Source organism: Apteryx mantelli, chromosome 3 (assembly GCF_036417845.1).
Source record: "Apteryx mantelli isolate bAptMan1 chromosome 3, bAptMan1.hap1, whole genome shotgun sequence".
NCBI classification, from domain to species: domain Eukaryota; kingdom Metazoa; phylum Chordata; class Aves; order Apterygiformes; family Apterygidae; genus Apteryx; species Apteryx mantelli.
In genome coordinates this window covers 25,054,032-25,075,700 of record NC_089980.1, presented here as the reverse complement: position 1 = coordinate 25,075,700, position 21,669 = coordinate 25,054,032, and the positions used below count along the sequence as shown (strand labels likewise).

The 21,669-nt window shown below is 40.0% G+C and overlaps 1 protein-coding gene across 2 annotated transcripts in view; it reads left to right on the top strand.

The window, feature by feature from the left end:
• The window catches only part of LCLAT1 (lysocardiolipin acyltransferase 1), a 127,783-nt gene that overhangs the window by 101,604 nt on the left and 4,510 nt on the right, over positions 1–21,669 (top strand). The window lies entirely within an intron of this gene.

The window sequence follows — 21,669 nt, the reverse complement described above, 5'->3', positions numbered from 1 at the left end:
ACAAATGTGTGTATTTAGCATTCAGTAGAAATTCTTACTTTGAAACTGAAAAGCACCGGAAGCTTGCAATATGCTGTTTACTGAAAACAATATTTGTTTAATATGTCATTCAAGTAGCTTTATACATCTTATATTGTAGTAAGAAGGATACTTGTTTTGTCAATTCCTCATCACTTAAGCGCATCCTGGAAGATTGGGGTGACTGATGGGTGGCAGGAAACTTCTTGTAGAAATTAGGTAATACTCTACTGAAGCACAGAATCTCAATTTTAAGATGCAACCCCCCAAAACCAAGATTATAAATAGATGTCAATGCTGTCTTTTTCCTACTGGATGAGATGAGGAGTGAAAAACCTAAGGAGCTATTCCACCCATTATTTTTTTGTTTGTTTTTTAAAAGATGAGCTCTGCAAATCAAATACAAAAATCAGGAAGTTTAAAGCCTGGAGGAGACAGGGTAGCCCAGTCTTTGCTCTGTTGTTCCTATGAGGCACTACTCCGTTTCTTGAGTATCTCCTGTGGCCTACAGGGAGCATTTTGTGTGTGAAGACGTCAGAACTAAGCGCTGATTGATGGTAGCGTGTGGCACATGGTGTGCTTTTCTTCTTCCCTGGAAGTTTTCAGATTTAGGAATCTGCTGAAGTTTTTGCTGCTTTAGATAAATGTATGTGTAAGGATATTGGGGGAGGGATCAGAAAGTGCTGAATACCAGAATTTTATCACTATTTGGCTATGATATAGTTATTTGCTTCTGATCCAGCTTGGGTTCTTACTTCTTTTGTGTTTTGTCAGTAGTAAAGATTTGGGTCCAAATGGCAGCAACACGTCCAACTAATGGACAGAGGGCGTTTATCTAGAAGAACGGATTAAGTGCCTACACCTTCGTGAGAGCTGAGAAGGAGCGCTGATCGCTTCTACAGCAATTTGTAGCATGGAGGTTCTCTTGGGTCTTTCACCATTTCAGAGAAGTAACAGCTGTAGTTCTGTGCCTTTGTTTTTTCCATCTGTTGCTAGCCAGGAATTTGTGAACATATTTCTCAGATGTGGATCTTGCTGAGGTTATTCATGTCTTTGTCACCTCCCAGGCTGAAATACTGCAATCCGTACTTAGAGCAAATGTTCATAAGCCTCCAGAGCATTTAAATGGTGTGTAGAAAGCAGTGGCATACTTCCTGAGTGGGTTTGATCAGCATGGACTTGATTTTTTTCAGAAGGCTTGAGCCCTTCAACTATGTAATGAATTTGCTGAAAGCTGCAGGTGTGTTGTATCTCTGAAAATCAGGTCTTGGGAACACACTGAGCTCATGTCTGTTACCCTCCTCTGGCTACCTAACTTGTTCCAGATGCTGTTCTAGGCAATAGCAACTAATAAAGGAAAATGCTACTCTAGGCAACAGTAGAATAATGAAGAAAAAATGTTCCAGCCCTTGGCCCAGAATTGATATGAATTACAGGAGGACGCTGTGTTCTGTGTAATCTTGTTTTTGCATCTTACCAACACAACAGATGTGAGCTGCAGGTTGGATTTCCTGCCATAAGAGGACAAGCCTGCACCCACATCTTGGGTGGATGGGGAAAACAGAGAGCGCTAATCCTCCTTGGTGGATGAAAGAAGAGGTTTCTAGTATGAAAACATACTGTGGTTATAGGATCCAGTGCAGATTGACTAGCTTTCTGGACACTTTGAGCCACAAGCGAGATTACTTACATCTCGCTTCCCTCAATAGTTGGGGGTTAAGATTCCCTAGTAACCCCAGTGTCAACATAGCTCTTTTGCAGGGTTAGCTTCTGCGAGCTTCATGTGCTGAAAGGGCTACCTGCAGGATTGGGGGTACCAGAGCCAGCTGCAGGGGAGCAGAAGGAGCATCCACTCCAGGGCAGGAGAGAGCAAGATTGCTCCTTTTGTAGGCAGCTTAGTACAGGATTGGTTTAGCTGTATCATCTGCATCCTAAGAATACAAGTGGTTTAAAACCTCTTTTTGAAGAGAAAGGTGTTTCCTGTCATACTGAACAGGCTACATTTCTATCCGCATAGCATACTGAATAGGCACGTTCATATCCAGCCCTCTATCCAGGACGGTGGGCTCAACGACTTGAATAGAGCAAACGCTGGATTGGAGGACTCCATATTCAAGTCCCAGGGGCCAGACTGCAGTCCTGAGCTCAGATATACTTTTATTTGCCTGTGAGAACATTGGTATTTCTGCTGATGATACAAGAACATCACAAATCCGTGTCTGCCAACTGTTTCTTCTGGCAAGCTTGCTTCAGTCACTTTCCTGGCTTCTTAAGTTCCTGTGTCAGGGCATAGCGTGAATTTCATGAAGTCCTTCCAAGCATTTTCAGTCTGCCTTGATCTAATAAGATCTCAAACAGAAAGAGATTTTTGGAAATCTCCACCTTGACAGCCAGGAAGATTGCTCTGCTCTGCGGTGGAGGACCCAAAGGTAGCTTCAGTCATGGTATTATTATTTCATTATCAGCTGGGGACATCTTTTAAACCTAGTTACTGAATCCTCAAATGTAATCTGTCTGAGATAGCCCTTGTTCCACAGGGACAAAAAAAAAGAAAAAAAAGAAACAGAAGAAGGAATGCTTATATGGATACTGTGTCCAGAGATGCATCTTGCTTGGAAACCTGGTGTCTATAAAAGGTTTACAAGCAGTCTGCTAAAAAGAGTAAATGTTAGTAACCCTAACTTGCAGAGGAACAGGACGGGTGTCCATAGCAGTGGTTTTCTGTGAAGTTCTTAGGTGTTAAAAAGAACAAAGAGATATTTTGGACTACCTTTGTTTGTGTTATGAACATACAACTACATATATTATAGTGGACAAAATAGAGACTCTCCTATAAGGGGACTCTTATTGCTGTTCTTTAACTCTAGATAATGGGCTCAGGAGAAGAGCTGAATTGGAGAGTCAGTTGATTTATTTTCTGTGTTTCTCCTGCCCTGCGCCATTCTCTAGTACTGATTAATTGTAACATCAGTAGCAGGTTGCATGTCAGGACATCTTATGAAGTGAGAAATTAGGACTGTCGAAGACTACTTCACAGATTTGTGAGCCCAGGAGAGGAGTGAGAAATACGCTTAAAAGAATGGAGATGATAAAGTGAACTTTTAGTAACTGAGTCTGATTTTTTGAGGTGAGGGGTTTAGCTTGTTTTAAGATTAGAACAAGGATAGAAAGTGAAATAATATGAAATTTATTTACAGGATTGAGTTATTTCGCACAGAATTTCTGAGGATATATCCTTAGCTCCCTAGCTGTCTCATTCTCTAGTTTGAATGCAGTATTTAAAGCAAAACTAGTATTGATTCATTTTTCTAATAAGGAATAATGAAGAATATCTGTATACATGTCTGTTCACTATTTATAGTGAAGAGAATAGTGAAATGCAACTCTTGCAGTGGCGTTTAGAAACATGGAATTTATGACGTGCTGCAGTTCCTTTGAAGTTGTGCTTCACAACGTGCGATGGTCTTGCATTTCCATCAGTTGACCTTAATGTCTGACGTGCCTTTGGTGCCAAAAAGTCACAGTATGAGTTGCCCACAGGCTACACTGGATCACCTTTGTAATCCAGAATATTTTCTGTACATTGGTAGATAAATGAGCAAATAAAAATAAAAATTTTCTATGGGGATTCCTGGAGCAACCAGTACAAAAGCTGTGGCACACTGTAGAATTAGAGATAAAACTTTGGCTTTGCAATTCTGTTGAATTGTAAAAGGAAGGCTGAAATTCCTTCTCTTAACTTAAAATATTTAAAATCAAACATTTATTATGCCTAGATTTGATAAGGCTACTTACCAGCCTAGACATGTTTGCACACAGCAGTATCTTCTCATTTAAATTCAATCACAGTCACAAAACAAGCCTGGCTTAGACTAGCTGAAGATATAAACTTCATTTTCATCTCATTAGGCCACCTGGAAGCAGCAATCAGTGAGTAGTCCTGACGTCAATGGTCTCTCTACTTCATTAAAATGTTAATTTCATGGCTTTAATTCCCTTTGTAAAACGTGCTGTTGCAGGACACTTATATGCAGATTTATTCTGAAACAGGCAAATCTGCATGACATACTCCTTTTTTAGTGCCTTAGGTTTCTTTGGATTTTTATTTTTAGCCATTCCTATTTTTACAAACTGCTGTGAAAAGATGATCACCATAACAACCAAAAAAGTAAATATTTTCTTAAAACAGTATACTTCGAGAATGTAGACTTAAGAATCAAGAATTCAGGACATCATGCATTTAGTGGTATTTAGTTCTGCTATTCCCTTTTTCAGTATTCAAAAATGAGACAGGTATTGTTACTGACTAACAGTTTCAGATCATGAAGGGAAAAAAACATCATAAAGTAAATCAGAAGCAGCTACATAGATCAACCATAGTGTCAGCATTCTTAGTTGAGATCCTGCTGATTTCAGGACAAAATGATGGACTTTTCATCAATTTTAGTATCTCTCCTTGATAATATGTATTTTCTCAGCATTTAATCATCTCCATCCTCTGTTGCTTTAGGGCATGCACTGCTATTTTTATAGCATATTTCAGAATTATATCTCATAGGTCCAGCTCAATTATTGGTAACAGAAGTGTGTCTTCGGTACTGGAGAACAAGAGAAGGAAATTGTTCATTTATTCTTTCGCTCTTTCACCATATTCATTTTTTTTTAGAAGATGTTGAGTAGTATTATATATTTTTTGAAGTGCTTTATAAACTGTAATTCTATTTTGTCTGTCATATCTGTAGGTGGATGTAATTATACATCTATTCCAGATGGCAAAACCAAGGTACAGGGTCTTAACTTCTCAGAGCCCATCACTGGTTCAGTGGCCTCAGTCAGGATGGCTGTGCTCAGCCGTGTGGCTCTGACAACACACTTGCTTCTAGGCTGCTGCCAAGACTCAGCACTAGGCCCTTCCACACTACTCCAGTGGATAATGTCACTTTAGGCTTTGTACAAATTCCATTGTGCCCTCTGGCAAGTGAAACCAAGGCCTTTCTGTGAAGGATCCTGGAGAATGTATCCTGCCTGATGTTAGCATTGCCGAAGGTGACAAAGACCACCAAGCGCCAATGCAGCAAATAGAGGAGGTTTTTTTCTGCGCACTAGACACAACTGAAGTTTTCCCAGTGGAAATCCCAGCAGAGTTGTCCCACAGCTAGCCCTAGGAGGATGCTCCTGCAGGTGAGTAACTATGAACAGGTAGTTAACTTGGCCTCAGGCCTGTCCTGGGACTGCTGGGGGAGTAGCATAGGTACAACTGTCTACTACAGTATACATCTCTGCTAGTTCTCTTGAAAGTGTATGGCTCAGGGAGTGAAGTAGAGATGTGCCCTGTCATTGTAACTCTGCAAAGATGCCAAAATGGCCTTAAAAAAGACTTGAAAACAGTAAAATTAGACAGCCTTTCAGACCTCCAACAGTTTCCCATTTCAGATTAGGTGAAATAATTAATAGATGAGTTTAAAAAACCTCGGTACCTAGTTTGTCGCTGTTAGTATCAAGGAAGAAGCTTTTGAAAGTCAGTGCAGATAAATGGACACTTGCCAATTCATTTCTGTCTTGGGGTTATTGCCTACAAAGTTATTTCATCACAGGCAGCACCGTAACTCAATGTACTTGTCAGTTTAAAAAGCCAAAGTGTGCCAGGGTTTTACTCTATGGATAGAATTATTCATTCATGTCTAGAGTTGGTGAAAGCGATACTATGAAAACTTCTCAGATCATAGATTGCTATGCTAGAAAAATATTCCATTATGTAGTCTCTTTGAGACATTTGCTATAGCAGCAGCGTATTCACTCTTCTAACACTGTGTTTTGATTTGACATACAATATATCTTAGAAACTAATCAAAGAATTTGTCACTTTGGTGTATAGTCCACTTAAGCATGTGTTAGTACAGGTGGTTGAACAGAAGTTGTTAGTCTGCTGAATCAATTTTGTTGTCAATCTTAACATTTGAAGGGCCATTTCTACAATAAAACAACATACAGTAGTTAAAGTTGCTTTAATCACTTAACAAACTTATGACTATCAATGGACATTGCTTTGGGAGAGTAAAAATATTAGGTCTTACCTTTTTCATTTGCATTTCTTTTGCCTCACTCCTGAGTTATGTGTGGTTCCAGAGTTATTCATGCTGTAATTGCTTCTTGCTTGGTTTGTTTGTTTTTAATGCTCTCAACAGCAGAGCAGGTGGAAGAGTTGGTGGGAGTTAGCGTCACCATTGCTTAGGCAGAAAACATACTGAGATGTATGGTAGACTTCGGGTTTCAACATTTATGGGTCACATTTTCCACATTTCAAAAAATACAGCAAAGCAACTAAAGTTCTCTTTTTCTCACACCTAACTGTCTTTACTCTCAGTCAAGCTGTGCTGGATTCTTTCATCAGCCCATCATTCATTTGTGAAGGACCAGTAGATAGTTTATCCTTCTGCAGCTCTTGAAAAGTCTAACTTGAGCAGTTCCTCAAATGAGGGATTCGGCTCCTCAGGTAAACTTGGATTTTTCTCACCACCTTCATTGGTCTGCCGTTGGAATCAATGGGAGCTTCTTTGTTGCCATTCATAAAGACAACCTTTTTCTTTCACATTGGAATGGAAAATGGGAGACATCCAGTTGCTCCCAGCTGATGAATATATTGTTTTCTTCCACGGCAAAGCCTTTCTGTGGACAGATTAGAGCTCTAAGTCCTGAGCCACTTTTCTTCACTGTGCCTTATTCCTTCAGAGCAGAGGTGTCAGTGCATTTACCAGTTGTCAGGAGGCCTTCTGGCCTTCACCTTCTGTCTGAAGCTCTCCACAACTATTAGTCTCACTCATGTTTGGTCTATGGATACAAGCAGCTTTCACTTAAAGTCTGTTCAGATGGATTCTAGTTTGTTCCTGGCCATGGAGATGTAAAGTTCAGACTAGCAGAACCACCAGTGGAAGCTGGCTGCAGTGGACTGTGCATATGAACAAGCACTTGAAGGAAAAATACAAGTTACTACCAAGGAGTATGGAGTTCTCTGGGATATATTGTGGCTGTGCATACTTCAAATCTCTGTATTTGCTATTCCTGTATGCCTCAGGATTTTACAATGGAGGACTATGCAGAAGCGAGGACTATGCAATGCTTTTTATGCTTTCGGTGGTAAGCCCAATGCAGAGAAGTGCTCAGATATATTGTTCAGGCATTGTTGAAGGAAAAGGTTTCCAAATTCAAGCATGTTAGGTCCCTTTGTTTCCTATAGTGAAGTGTATGTATGGAAAACATGTCTCAAAAAATTTGCCTGTTATCGCATATAACTTCTCCCATTAATTAAGCATTGTCCACTTGCTGCACTATGTGAAATTTGGGGAAGCTTCATTTTTCCTAAGTTAGAATTTTTAAGGAAAACAATTCTGTGCTGACAACAATGGACTTTTTAACTTGCAGGCCATTTCTTTCTATAATTCCTATGAAATAAGTTGAACTGCCTATGTTTATTTTATTCACTATGATTTAGTTATGTACATATTCGTACTTGTGTCAAAAATCAATGCTAAAAACATTAGTAAAGACTACTTTCAGAGCTTTGTAGTGCACAATGCCAACTGAATTAAATGTTCCATCCAAGTTCAGAGATGTAAGTTTATAGCAGATATTTTCAGGAAATCAGCTTTTTTAGCCTTCTGTTCAAAGGGGCCTGTACAACAGGGATTTGCAATATTTTCCTGTCTGTGACTTCAATTGCCAGCGTGGAATTGTCTTCTGATTTGTATAAAAAAGAAGCAGACCACTGCAACCCACACCTTTAACATAAAGGTACCATGCGTAGATCATAAGCTTCAACCTCCTTTTCCTACCTGCCTTGAGCAGACTGACCCACTTCGCTCAAGGTTGCGCCATTCTGTACTGGGATAAGTAGTATCTCTCAGCCTTTCTGTGGTAATCATGAGACCAGATCTGAAGATGAAACAATAGCCCACACCCTCCTCTTTTGCTGTCCCTGGGATAGAAGTTCAGTTTCTATGTTTCAGGTTGGCAGACTGGCAGGGTTGCACATGTGGAAGGATAAAAAGATGGATGCTCAGAATTAAGCTTCCATCTGGGCATAGGAATGACTGCTTATGCACGCTCAGCAGTTTTTGCTCATTCTCATTCAAAGAATTCTTTTGACTATAACTTTCTCTAAGCATCCTTATGAGCAGCAGTAGTCAGAACAAAACCATTAGCAGATCTGTTTATTTCAATAAAGACAGATCTTTCTGCTTCTGGTCATTTAAAACGTCTGTGATCCCTCATTCGCCTATGAGGCCATGATGCTGTGTTTTCATAGATATTACAGTTTTTAGCATCCCCTTTTCTTTTTCATGGCAATCTCATGACAATTTCTGTTGTTGCAGCAGTTCCTGCATCACCAATTAAACATCACTGAGTCCCAGCTAAAGGCACTGATCTGCAGTTCCAGCTGCCGCAGCAGAGGAAGATAGTTTGCTACTGGACCTCACTGTGTCTATTTTCTATCTGCAGGACAGTGCAGAGCGGAGAACAGCAGGAGCAGCTCCTTTCCATTCTTCTCTTTTCCTTGTGCTTTACTAGTGAAGGGAAGAAAAGTATACAGGGTCAGCTCAATGCTGTTTGCATTGACGCTTTGTAAAAGTACGATACAGGATAAAAAGTGCGTGTCCCTCACCTGGGTTTGAATGAATGAGGGGGGCTAGCAGTTCGCCCATTTTACTGAGGGGGCCAGAAGGCCAGTCCCATCAGGATGCCATCAGGAGGAGGTGTTTGGTTTTGCAGTAAGAATTACTTGAACGTTTTTTTGTGTTGTATATAGAAAAAAATGGGAGCCATTCAGGCATGTGCCATGGGTTACCTGTGGGACCGTGCCCTCTTAAAGAAATGCCTCCTGATCCAATGCAATTAGTTATACAAGTAAATGGATGTGCTCCCTCAAATTTGTAGTTATGCAGACTCTGCTAACTATCAGTACGTTGAATTAAAGTCTTTTCTTCGTGAGTATCATCACGAGACATTAAAAGCCTACATTTCAGTTTGTGCTCCCAGTCAACAATGGAAACGTGTTCTTTTAAGCCCAGTGAAAATGGTGAAATTGAGGCAGGGCTTGACTCTTAATTTACATCTTCATTAAAATGCCTACCTGGTGCCTGAGCTGGAAGTGAAACCAGCACCTTTCATAGAGGTTTGTTGTGTTTGTTGTGCAGAGAAGGATGAGAGGTAGCAAAGAACTACTCCAGGCTCTGAGGATAACGGGTATACACAGGGATTTAAATGTGTGCGCTGAGTAAAGAGGTGCCACTTTTCAGCATCTCTTCTCAGGTGAGGGTGCATAAGCCAGTGCTTAAACTCACTGTATGCGAGAGCTACGGTGCTGGGCAGCCAGTGGCAGCCTTGCCTCTGCCCTCTTGCCACGAGGTTGCATGATATCAGGTCCCTTTGCACCGAGGAGAGCCCGAAGGCCGTCGGACCCTGTGACTTATGGCGCCTTTCTGCTACTGGAGCTCCATGAAGTAGCTGCAGCAGGGGTTTTGGGGCTGATCCTGTGTCATGAGGGAGGGAAAGCACTCCACCATCATTATCCTTTCTAAAGATTTTAACTGCAGCCTGTGAAGGGATGGCAATGCTCTATCTGACAAATATGTCACTGTCTTTCATCAACTGATTATAATCATCTTGAAAGTTCCAGGCTGTCAGTTTTTCCCTTCTCTTTTTTACTGTTGTGTTTTGTTTAACTTTCCCTAATGAGCCCAATGAAAAGCAATTGTTCTAAATAAATCATGTGCACTACAAAGCAGTATATCACAATTAGGATTCCATTATACTTTAATTAGGCATTCCATTATTAAATTGATGTCTTTGGCTTCTTCCAGGTCTCAGACTAATCCTGAAACAAATTCCTCTTTGTGGATAAATATTAGTCAGTCGTAATTAAAGAGTATTCATTGGAGTTGAGGCTTTTCATTAAATCCCTTTCTGATTAATATGGCTCCCCCAAGTACTGGGCTGATTAAATTTAATAGGATTTGTCCACTTGTGTATCATGGTCTGCTGGAAACTGTTTTAGCATCAGGAGATTGGGAACAATAAGTTCATATCTCAGTGCATCTAGTCATGGATCTGCATGCCTGTTATTTGCAATGATGTATGCTCTTGTATCAGGTAGCTATATGATTTACGTAGCCAGTCATCTGAAGAAAAAAATGTGGAAATTCAGGGATTGGTAGTATTAGAGCTGAATATTAAAGAGTTAAATTATATCTAGAGAGTTAGATTAAAAAACTGAATATTAAAGTATGTTAGTGGCTCTGTTTTTTGGCTAATTCAGGACTAGGGCTTTGCTGGTTAATTGAAACTCAACCGCTTCTCTGCCCAAAACTGATTTTGCTCAGTGAGACATATAGATGAGCTTGTTTGTATGTAAATATACCTCAGCTGTGAATTCAGATAATAAACAAGACATTTCTGTCTGGAGTCTCTTCTAACAGTAGAGTATGAAACGTTTTCAGAAACGAAATCCTTGTCCTAGATTTAAAAAAAAGTTGGAGCAAGAGGATAATGTGGCTTTAGTATATATATTAATCAGAGAGAAGCTAAAACCTAAAAGTCTTCTGCATGCTGAAATTATGCCTTCTTGTCAGACTGCTGGTGCTGTTCTGCATTCCTCTTGCTTTGTACACTGAAATGAAAACAAACCGCTGTGACCAAGAATGGCAATAGAACAAATCAGTGAGGCATGAAATGTAAGAGATTGGCTCCGGATGTATGTGGAAACACTCAGTCCAAATATTTGAGGTGGCTGCTAGCAGGTGTTTTTTCAACATCTGGTTTATATTCTATTTTTGTTGCAGGGTACATTTTCATCTAGTATTTTGGTTTGGTATGGGCAATATTTTTAATACTACATCTCCCTAAATCTGAATGCGTTTTCTCTTTTCTTCTCATGTGTCCCAAATATAATGGTACTGGATATATTATCTAGTCCATCTATAGTATTGTGGGGCATGGAAGTTTACTACTAATTCTGGATTGCTACCAAAGGCTATGTTAATCATGAGTGATGTTTGGGACAGTTCAAAGAGGGTAGGGTTATAAAACAGTGTAAGGTCACTAAGCAGCTAAAGAGCACTCTCTAGTGGTTGACTTTGGGTAGTGATAAGAATAAATGGCAAACTGCACTGAATTAACAGAAGGTTACTTGTCTGGAACCGTAACAAAAAAAGAAAAAGGAAGGAAAGTAAGCTGTACTTTGTATCTGAATTTCAGAAGAGAATGGATGTAATGCACTAGAAGCCCCAAAAAAATCTAATTTCTTTTATAGTCATTGTTTATTACTTATTGCTACTATTGCAGTATAGTGTTAGATGGTGCTATGCTACTCTTACCAACATCCTTACATTGACATTAACCAGGAGCATGATGAAAAGTTAAAATTCCATTGCCTTTCTGAAAAGATTGGACACTCTTTGGTTAGTGTAGATTACTGAGCAAGAACTGCCACAGTTGTTTTCTTCTAAATATCTGTGGTGAATTATTTTTCTCTACTCCTTAGACTCTGCCTCACTCTGGTTTTGTGGTGACTTCGCAAAAGACAAAACTCAAAATAAGCTGCAAAGTCTGTCTGGGGATGGGGTGGGCCCTAATGTTCTTCTTTTAAAAATGATCAGAAAATTCCTACCCTGCCTCCTGGCGAATCCTAGAACTATAAAAATATCTGTATTTGAAACAAGTATAAACAATGGTTTTAGAAGAATTGGGGGGAATAAATAACATCTAATGGAATGAACAGGGAAATTGGAAAGGCTAGCCCATTTAATGTTTATATTTTAACTGGAATGCTGAAAGCTAACATATGCTTTTGTGCTACAGCGTGACAGATCATACGTACTACTACTCCTGACATCTTTAAAAAGGAACATTTTTATTTTCCAAGATTTCCAAATTTTAAGCCAGCTGCATTGATTACCAGCAGTAACATACTGCAATTCTGAATGTAACTGGTACGCCAGTTGTATATGTAAACTGCTGCAGTGTTTTGCTTTACTGTTAACTCAGTGACACCAGTCAGAACTGAGTGTGGAAATTTCAGATGCGATAGCTGAATTGTAGCAAAACTGGATTACCTCTAGGAACTACATTTTTTTTAAATTCTAGAGATTGGTGCTTAATTCCATCCAGACAAGATGTTGTTTGTCCAGGCAGAGAGCAAAGAAATGTACATAGGTGGATTACTTCTTTCTCACACTCCCAGTGATTTCAGTACCATCGCATAACAGAATAATAAGGTGGATAAGCTTTTATATTAAAAGATAGGAATAAGCTTGAGTTGTTTGTACAGGCATTATATATATATTTTTATATATATAAAATACATATATTTGAACTTTTTTAAGGATAGCTGGTATCTTATTTTTGCTTAGTTGTCATGGTATTTGGCTTTCCAGAAATCCTTGGATGACTAGTTTAACTTTTTTAATTCAGCAGTTTCCTAATTTATGTACATTTGCTTTTCTGCAGTTGTTAAGGCAAAGTAGACTATCTGTGATGCTTTTTAAAAGGTTTTCACTGCAGTGTAGTAAATTATCTTTGTCTTAAGCATAACTGTGAATTTATTGGCTGCTTGCCAGAAATTCATGTTAAAGCATATTGGAGTTGGAGAGATGCATACCAGTGTGTCAATGTCTATTATATGAAATACAATTTTTTGTATGAATAAGTAGTAGTGCACTATAAGTTTTGAAATAACATGTTCTTTCCTTCCTAATGTTACATACCTGTGAAAACCAAATTGCATGTGTGTACTCCCATGCAGTATGGGAGACTGTAAGAGAGCAACTATGCATGGGGAGGAATAAACATGGTATTTTTATTATCTGGGTTTGGTAAATATAGTTCAGGAATGATAGAGTAAAGAGTGGTGAGTCAGTTATGCCTGGTCATCCCTAGTGACTGAAAATAACTTGTTATTCCAACCCTTCTATCCCTTCACTCCCTCCTCTCCACATATTTTGTATTTTATTTTTAGCTCGATCAGCTTTTGCTTTGCAGTTTCATAAAATAACACTTCAGACCATGGGAGAGAAGACTGAAGGGCACCTGCTGTGTGGCAGTCTTGTAAATGCAGCCACTCTGCCAACATGTTCCCATCACAACAACTGGATCCCCACTCTTCAGTGGACACCTTTCCCTCATTTGCTCAGAGATACTGTCTTTTAACATGGCAAACTTGATGCCTAAAGTCTTTAGCCATTTTGTGTTTACAGCATTACCCATGAACAGTGCACAGCATTTTAGGCAAGCTAACTGTGACTTTGATAATAGTCAGAGGGCCCAGGTCTGGGGAGATGGAAAGATACAGCTGAATTTTTAAAATGTTAATAGAGTTTGAAAAGTGTGAAACAGGTGAAATCCAGGACCATGACCCATACTTGTATTTCTCCTGTAAAGGGTAGCTGAGCAAACAATGCCTGCAGCTAAATGAGCTAAATCTTCTGTATTTCACTTCAGCTTGACGTGTGCCTAAGCATTTTTGTATAATTTAATCCTTGAGCTAAGAATTAGTTTAGTGCTAAGAATTAGTTTAGTGCTTGATATATCTTTTCTTTTGCAGACCAGGTTATTATACTTCTTGATCCACTCTTATCTTTCCCTAGTCTTCCCATAGGACTGAGTTTTCATATTATAACTGAATTATACCATGTCTTCCCTCTTGTGTTAGTTTTGATTTGGTTTTGAAAGAAGGAAGGAGGGAATTTGGCAGATGGAAGAAGATGGCATCTCTGGCATTCAAAGAGAAAAGAGAGAGGTCTACTCCTGCCATCTATAGTAGCACTGGTTTATAGCCTTTACAAAGAATCACCAAATCTGTAAGAGGTAGTTAAGTCAGTTAGCCTTTATTGACGTTATAAGTTCAGTGTAATGATGCTAATAAAATAAAAATGAGAAATCTGGGTAAATTACCATTTGGTGAACTGTAGTCCTCCTTATCTTTGAATTATGGAGGGGGCGAGGGGAGAGATGTGTTAAAGAAACAGACATAAAGCTGATTAGCAAACACCAGATGGGCATGTGAGAATCTCAGGTTCTGGGATAGGTGAGAGCAGAAAAACTCTGACGTAGCCTGTTTGCATGCCCTTACCTCAACTCCAGGGTTACCAGGCTTTCAAGTATCGTGTGCCAGACTGTATTTTTCTTTCCTGGAAGAAATTCCATAGAAACGAGGGAGAAACCTATCAGGTCCCCGTTAGCGTTTGAGCAGCTTCTCGTGCCAGTGTGAGGCAACTGCCCCAGTCAGAGCATGGAGGAGCAAGTGCCGAGGTTCACTGTAGCCCTGTTGCTTGTTTCTTCAAATCCTACCACGTGTTGTCTTCGGCACTCTCATGGTAGGTTGCCGACTCTGCTTCCCTCCAGGATACTGCAAATGACTTTGTAATGGTAAATAAACAGGATGGAAAATCAGGTCCCAAAGCAATGCTGTAGCTGTGAGAAAGGACATTGTCTTTGGGTGCACAGAGAAAAATAACAAGTAAGAGTTGGTATTAATTCTTGGTCTGTGGACCTAAGGAGGCCACTTTGAAGAACTCTATCTGGTTCCAGTACCCACACTTTGACAAAGTATGTTGAAATATTTGAAAAGATTCAGAGACCTGGAAGAGGGATTTGAGCTTTTAAAAAACATGCTTTATATTGAGATTTAAAAAGCTCAGCATGTCTAGTTTATTAAAGAGCAACTTAAGACATTGGTAGATGAGGCCTAAACTTATCTACATGACCACAGACAGCTCTTTAATTTAGCAGAGCTGTAACAGGAAAGAGAGGTTGGAAGGTAAAACTGGATACATTCAGTATAGAAATAAGGTACTGCTTTTCTCCTTCCCTTGCTCCCCTCCACCCCCAGGATAATTAATTAGAAGAATTGCCTATCTCTTCTTGAAGGCTTTAAGACAACACGGGATGTCTGTGTCTTAGACTATCCCATGGCAAAAATAAAAACTTTCTGCATAAGTTCCTGTGACCTGTGTTATTCAGGAGATAAGGTTAGAGGAACATAACATTCCTTTCTGGCCTTAAAGCAATTAAATGAGGTATTTACAGTAGATTTCAAAGTCAAAGCAGATCCCCCTCCCCCCCCACTTCAATTAGAGGTATTGTTTTACACATTAAGTTGTAGCATCAGACTGAAAAACTGTGTGATTTACATATATTTAATGAAAGATTTAAGCTATAAGGAAGTCCTTGTATCTCTTGTTCTTTTTACCAGCCAGGCTGGAGGTACATCATAGTCCTTTCTGGTAGTCCTGTATTCCCATGTATACTACCTAGAACACAGCTGCTTCCTTCTGCAGAACAAAAAATAGCCAGCACTTTCCCTCCCCGAGGCTTCCAGCACCAAGGAGAAGAGGTGCTATTTCTTTAACTCCTTCATGTCAGCAGGTAAAATGTCTTCATGTCTCCTTGCATCACAGTGCCAGCGGAAAGCTGCATAGCTAGAGAGAGAATTGGTATGCAGGATCACTGTTTGCTGTTAATCAAGGCTAGCATTATCATTCTGTCTTTTTTTGTTTGCTTATTTGATTGCTACACTTACCCAAAAAAGATTTCCAATAACTACTGAGTTGAGAGTGATTTAGATTAACCCTGGCTGACACTACCACTTTAAAGAGGGCTGCCTGAAGTTTTAAATCTTCACAAGGATGATACTTCCCAGGAGGGGCTGTAAATCCTTGATGTTGCTTCCTTCTGATACTGTTCTCAAAGAAAAGTTACTTAAATCTTTTCTCAGGAGCCAAGACAGTAATATTTCCCAGTAAGCAGTTTTAGATGGCTTTTGTTTTAATGCCCCAAAATGTATCTTTCTCTCAAAGCTGACATACAATAATCTGATATTGTGAAACATAACTAGTTTTGCTAAACTAGTTTCCATCTCTGCTTTGATTGTGATGCTGATCAGTTTATTTACAGAAAGGCTAAACCTTCTTCTACCTGGTTTCCTAAGGAAGCATACATAAAGTTGAGGATTCTTAGGGGGGAATAGAGGAGCTACAGGTGGTGTTTTATGGAATCCTGGAGAGGTATGAAGCATCTGGAGTTGTATGATGGAGAGTTATGCATGGTGCTTTGTGGAAGGAAGGAGATATAGTTATATTGTGGTGGCAGGTGGAAGGGACAAGGGCCACAGATATTAGTCCTGCTCTTCACAGAACAGCTTATTTCAAGGTTATTGTGCATATTTTATTGAGCCCCATTAGGCTCACCATTCTGCAGTGTACTGCAGTTATGGATAGCACCTTCTCTGCTGGATCCATGCAGGGGAAGAGCCTATATAATCCTTGTATGATTTAAAATAGTGTCAACGATAAGTAAAGCAGGACAAATTACAGCTGCGGTGCTCCTCACTAGGGAGGGAAATGGGTAAAAGCTACCACTGCAATTTTGCTAATGCATGAGGAGAGGCTAAGGTGCCAATTCACGCTGCAGACTGCTGGGAGTCTGAGCACTTCCATTACATGGGTTTGCCTGGGGTCTGGTCTCATTTTTGGCTCAATGATGGTCATTTTGGCCTTAAAAGCTTCTGTTCAGAATCATCATTTTGGCCCTCTGGTCACTGCTTATGTAGATTGGCCTGTCTCATGGTGAGCTGTTCGGCATTGCTCAGTCTCACCTGTGAGCAAGGAAGTGCCCTTGTTACTCACTTGAACCCTGCCTGAAGGGTGAGCAGTGCTCCAGCTCCTGAGGGATGCTCCCGGCACAGGGGGGAGGCTGTAGAAACAGCCTGTTTAGTCCGTGCTGCTCTGGCGCTGATGTCGCTTCTGCAGGTTTCAACGATTGCAACTGGCTTGCAATATTCTTTGCAAGCGTATTTTAAAAAAGCTTAAACTATTTTAATCCTGCCTTTTGCATTCAAGCTATTTTTTCCCCTAAAATTAAAATGCTGTGCTGACATTGTATTATTTAACGTACACAGGTAAAAGTAATTTTCAGTCTAACTGTGGTATCTTCGTTTTGAACCTAGTAAGAGGCTCTTGATCGCAAGGTTTTATAACATTCGGTTGTGTGGTTAAAGGCTTGTCTCCACACGTGCCAAGGAGCACAGAGGCCTAGCGGCAGGTGGGAGGGACACCAATAACCCAGTCAGAGAGACCGAGTCTTGGCCCCGAGCCCTTGTGGGGCTGTCACGGGGGAGCCACCAGCCCCCTGGGCTGAAGGAGACACCCAAGGCATCCTTCTCTGCTGGTGCTGTTATTTTGGCTGTGAGCCTGGTTAGAATTACTTGTTCTATGAGGGTAGTGTCCAAAGCAACCAGCTATGCATTGTGATTCTCTGAAGTAATGTCATGTATAACAGATCCTGAAATATAAATAACTTTGACTGGAACACGGGAAGTTTAGATGAAGAAAAGTGCCTTTGAGGTGTTTTGCCATCCCCAAATGGAGACTGCAGCATGTATCAATCATCTACCTCATGTTTATAGCTGTGTAACGATAATTACAGAAAAACTTCATAATCACTCCTCAGCACTGTAGTACAGCATTCGTTTTCTGAGGTGCTTTTCTAAAGCGTAGGACAGAATATTGTTCATAGGTATGAAGGAGGTGTAGTTCTACTATTGCATTAAGAAAGTCATGAGAATATAAAGCTACTGAAATTGATGTCTTTGTCCTGAATAGCTGGGCTACTGGCCTGACTTTTTTACCTTAATAGAAGTTTCTTAGTTTAATTAGATTTCAAATGCAAAATTATGAACATTATTTGATTTCCTCTTTTCTTCATTCCTTCTCCAATGGGCTGTAAAAACATGTAGGATAAAGAAGGTCCTGCTGCTGTCACTAAAAGGTTTTCAAAAAGCAGTTTGTCCATAGACAGCTTCTCTGAACTACAAGCAAACACACCTACTTTGCTTGATTATTGACCCACTAGAGAAGTAGAGTTATGAGACTTTCCATGGGGCAATTTCTTCTTAAAATGTGCAAAAGCAGATGTTTTAAGCAGACATTTAAATTCAGGTGGGACAAAGAACTTTAAAATTGTTTGCTTCCTGACAGTCCCAGGAGTACTATTAGGCAATGGTTTTACAGAGTTCCCCGTCAATGGGATTCTGCTATTTTCTTGCCCGATCCCTCCCTACAAATAGGGATGTATGTTGTGGGTGTTCTTTTAGAGAGAGATTTATGCAAATTAAATTCAAGTGCTCCCAGTGATCTTTTTTTTTACTTCACACGGCTAATTAGCTTTTCTTTGCAAAACCATTTCCAGTAAGCCAAAAGCATAGCTCATTCTTACAGAGTGTCTTTTCCTCTTTCTGGTTGGTGTCATCCTTCATTCTCAATGCTCCTAGCATGCTGCTTCCCCACTCTTCGCTCCCTTGGTCTTCGCTGATTGCCCTGCATCTCAACCTGGGGTCTCTTCCTTTTGCTGGTTGCAAAGCACTTTGCTTTTGATCTGAAACATGTACTGTTCGAGGTGTCCAGACTGCAGAGAGAATGAACTTAACTTCAGAGGGAGGCAAAGACAGTAATAATGGTCAAGCCAAGGATCCAGGTTAAAATTTTCCTGAGAAGCAGATTACACTCAGACTAAGGGTGTTTCGTCCCTCTTCAGGAATGGTCTAGTTTCATCTGCAGCGGTAAGTTTGGGGGGTTTTGTTTGTTTGTTTGTTTGTTTGGGTTTTTTTTAGCAGATTCACTTGTAGCATGTTTGGCAGTGATGTATTGACCATCTTCATATTAAAAGATACCATTGACAAATCAGCAGAGAATATGTAGAACCTTTTTGTACAAGTTTGCAGTGTTGATCCAGCAGCTTACTGCATATAACGATAGCAGGGACACGCTTCTTTCAACAGCTGTAGAAAACTGATTGAAGCTGGTCCTTTCCACATGCTTGCCTTGCCAGGGAATTAAAGCTTCAGGCTGCCATTTGTGTGGAGTTTTTAAATATGCATGACCCAAACAAGGGACCTATTGCAAATGGTTCTAATCCTCTTGCATATGAAACCTGGTGTTCTGGTCTTCCCTCTTTCTGATGTTTCTGTGCTTTTAGATATGCTAAACAAACCTTCGAAGTAACTCTCATATCTTCTTGTGTAAAATAAACTTTAATAGATAAACTGTGCAGCTGTGAGTTAGGAGATACTGGTTCAAGCTGGCCATACTGAATGGGTCATGTAATTATCCGTTACCTCAGTTTCCCCATTTGTAATGCAGAAACAGTAATGTTCACCCTCCCACACACAGCTCTTTGAGCTTTGCTCTGGATAACTAATTTAGAAACCCTAACCTATTGTAGGCCTTTACAGTCAGGAGTGAAGCCTTCCTAGAAGGTATCTGTCTAGGTAAGGAGCAGAGGCTTCATATTTCTGATCAGGAATTCCCGGACTGAAATATATATGCCTGCTGAGGGGATCAAACCAGCTGCATGTGCGCGGTGAGCCCTGTGCATCTTCAGTGTGCCAAGTTTGTTGCACTTGTATAGCCTTTTGCAAGATACGTGGATCGTAAGACACGTGCAGTGTGTCTGGGTACTTTTTACTGTGCAAGCTCTCTACTAGTAAATTGCACGTGGTCAGAAAATTTGTATTTGATGATTTATTGCCTGTGGGCTGTATGCCAGTGGTCCTTGTATGTGCAGTAGGGATTTCTGAGCCAGGGGCATCCCTATATCCTAGACAAATCCCATTCAAGTTTTCAAGCAAGGAAAGACAACATGATCAAGGAAACTTGCACATATAGTAGCCCCAGTAAGAAGTATATTAAAAATAATAGGGAAACAAACCTTGTTTCCTTATTATTTGATAACCTCTTGACAAAAAGAACACAGTGGACATTGGTAGGACATAAGAGTAAATGCTTTCATATCAGAGTCACCTAGTACACAGCATAGTATACTAAGCTGTTTAGCACTCAACACAGTTGTCCTGGCGAGTGTGGAACATTATGTGTAAAGTCTTATTTCCAAGAACATTTGCGTGTTCCTTAGAGTAATGGCAAACAGACGGTTTAGCTGCAAAGACAGAAAGGACTGCAAGATGGGCGAGAAACTTGTGCAGCCCAAAGCTCTTGGGGTTTTTTTCATGCAAGAGTCTCACAAAGACTGAACTTTCTTGGCCTCTCTCTTGAGTTAAAAGTGGGTAAGTTTTTGTGTGCCATAAGGACCTGGGGAGCTATGGAGGATCAGAAGGAAGACAGAGTTTAAGAGCTGGATATCTCTTTGAGGCACATGCAGCAGCCTTTCCCCTAGCTGTGCCAGGAACTCGGGGGGTGGGGGGGGATATCCTATAGACTGATGATAATCCTTTTGATGGTGTAAATGTTTGGAGAAGGGGAAGGAGAGATTCCAGCTTTTTGGAAGAAAGAGGACATGCTTTGCACGAAGGTGAAGCAGACTGACTGTTGTTTCCTTCTGTAAAGGCTGGTTACCAAAATGCACCCAATTTTGGCATCTCTTGAAAGGAGACCTGAAAGGTTTTATCTGTGCGGAGGACAGTGGTTCTCTGCCTAGGTAGGATATGATCCTGTAGCTAGACAAAAACTGGACTATTGAGTTTTGTTCAGGTAAGCATGCTAGGAGCCAGATATAGTTCTTTAAAAGTGCAAGTAATCTGCCACAAAACTCTCCAAGAGATATTATTATAAGACAGTGCATTTGTAAAATAGTCTAAAGAGCTGAAGAGGATTTTTCCTCCTCTTGTGATATTTGAACTTTAGATATATCATTTTGAACACTGGCTTTTTAAAGTAACACTTTCTATTATGTTTCTGTCATTTTTAGAGCTATGAGGAAGGCAGAAATGTTGGGGAAGGGGAGCAAATGAAAAGGGGGAGGAGGACTAAAAAGTAGGTTATTATTGTCTCTGCAAAAAGTGACATTGTCTATGAGAACAAAAGTCTTCAATCGCTGTGACTGTAGACAGTGTTTAGTCTCCAATTCTGTTTTGCCCTGAGACAGCAAGCAAAATAAAAACAGCAACACAGGATAAATCACTGCTGGCAGAACTTAACAGTTATGCAACATCCAGTGCACCATGCGCCTATTTTTAGATCAGTTTTACATTAGCAGAATTTACTTTATGAAATTTAAAGAGAATGTTGTCTGGTCAGAAGCTGGGGGATAAAGAGGGAATTTAGAAAGTGCATCTATGTAAGCTTAGTTTGTACAAAGATGCAATAGCAAAACCCACTTTAGCAATACTGGCATCCTTTCAAGTGTGTTGGATTGATCAGGTGTGGCAATGAAGAGTAAAGTTTTTTTTCAGCAGTATTTCCTTTAATCTCTAATCTGCAATTGCTTTTAAAACAGCTAACTATACTCACTTTAACCAAATAGCTAAGTATATTCCGTTCACTTAAAGCTTGGCTTCTCCCTCATTTACAGTGTGCTTTTTACTTACCAGATCTGGAATGCAGTATACAGCAGTTTACCTCATTAGAGTACTGGGTGGTCAGATTTAAAGAAATTGTTTCACTTGGAGTACTCTGCAAAGCCAGCTGAGCTATAGAGATATTCCTTATACTCTGTGAGATACCGTAGATTTAATGAACTCCTGATATTTAACTTGTGGTATTTTTCATGTATGTTTGCCCAATTTTCAGTAAATTAGGATTGTGTATGCTGCTTGCTCCAAGTCAAAGTTCAAATTGAATCTTTTTTCAGTGTTCACAGGAACATATA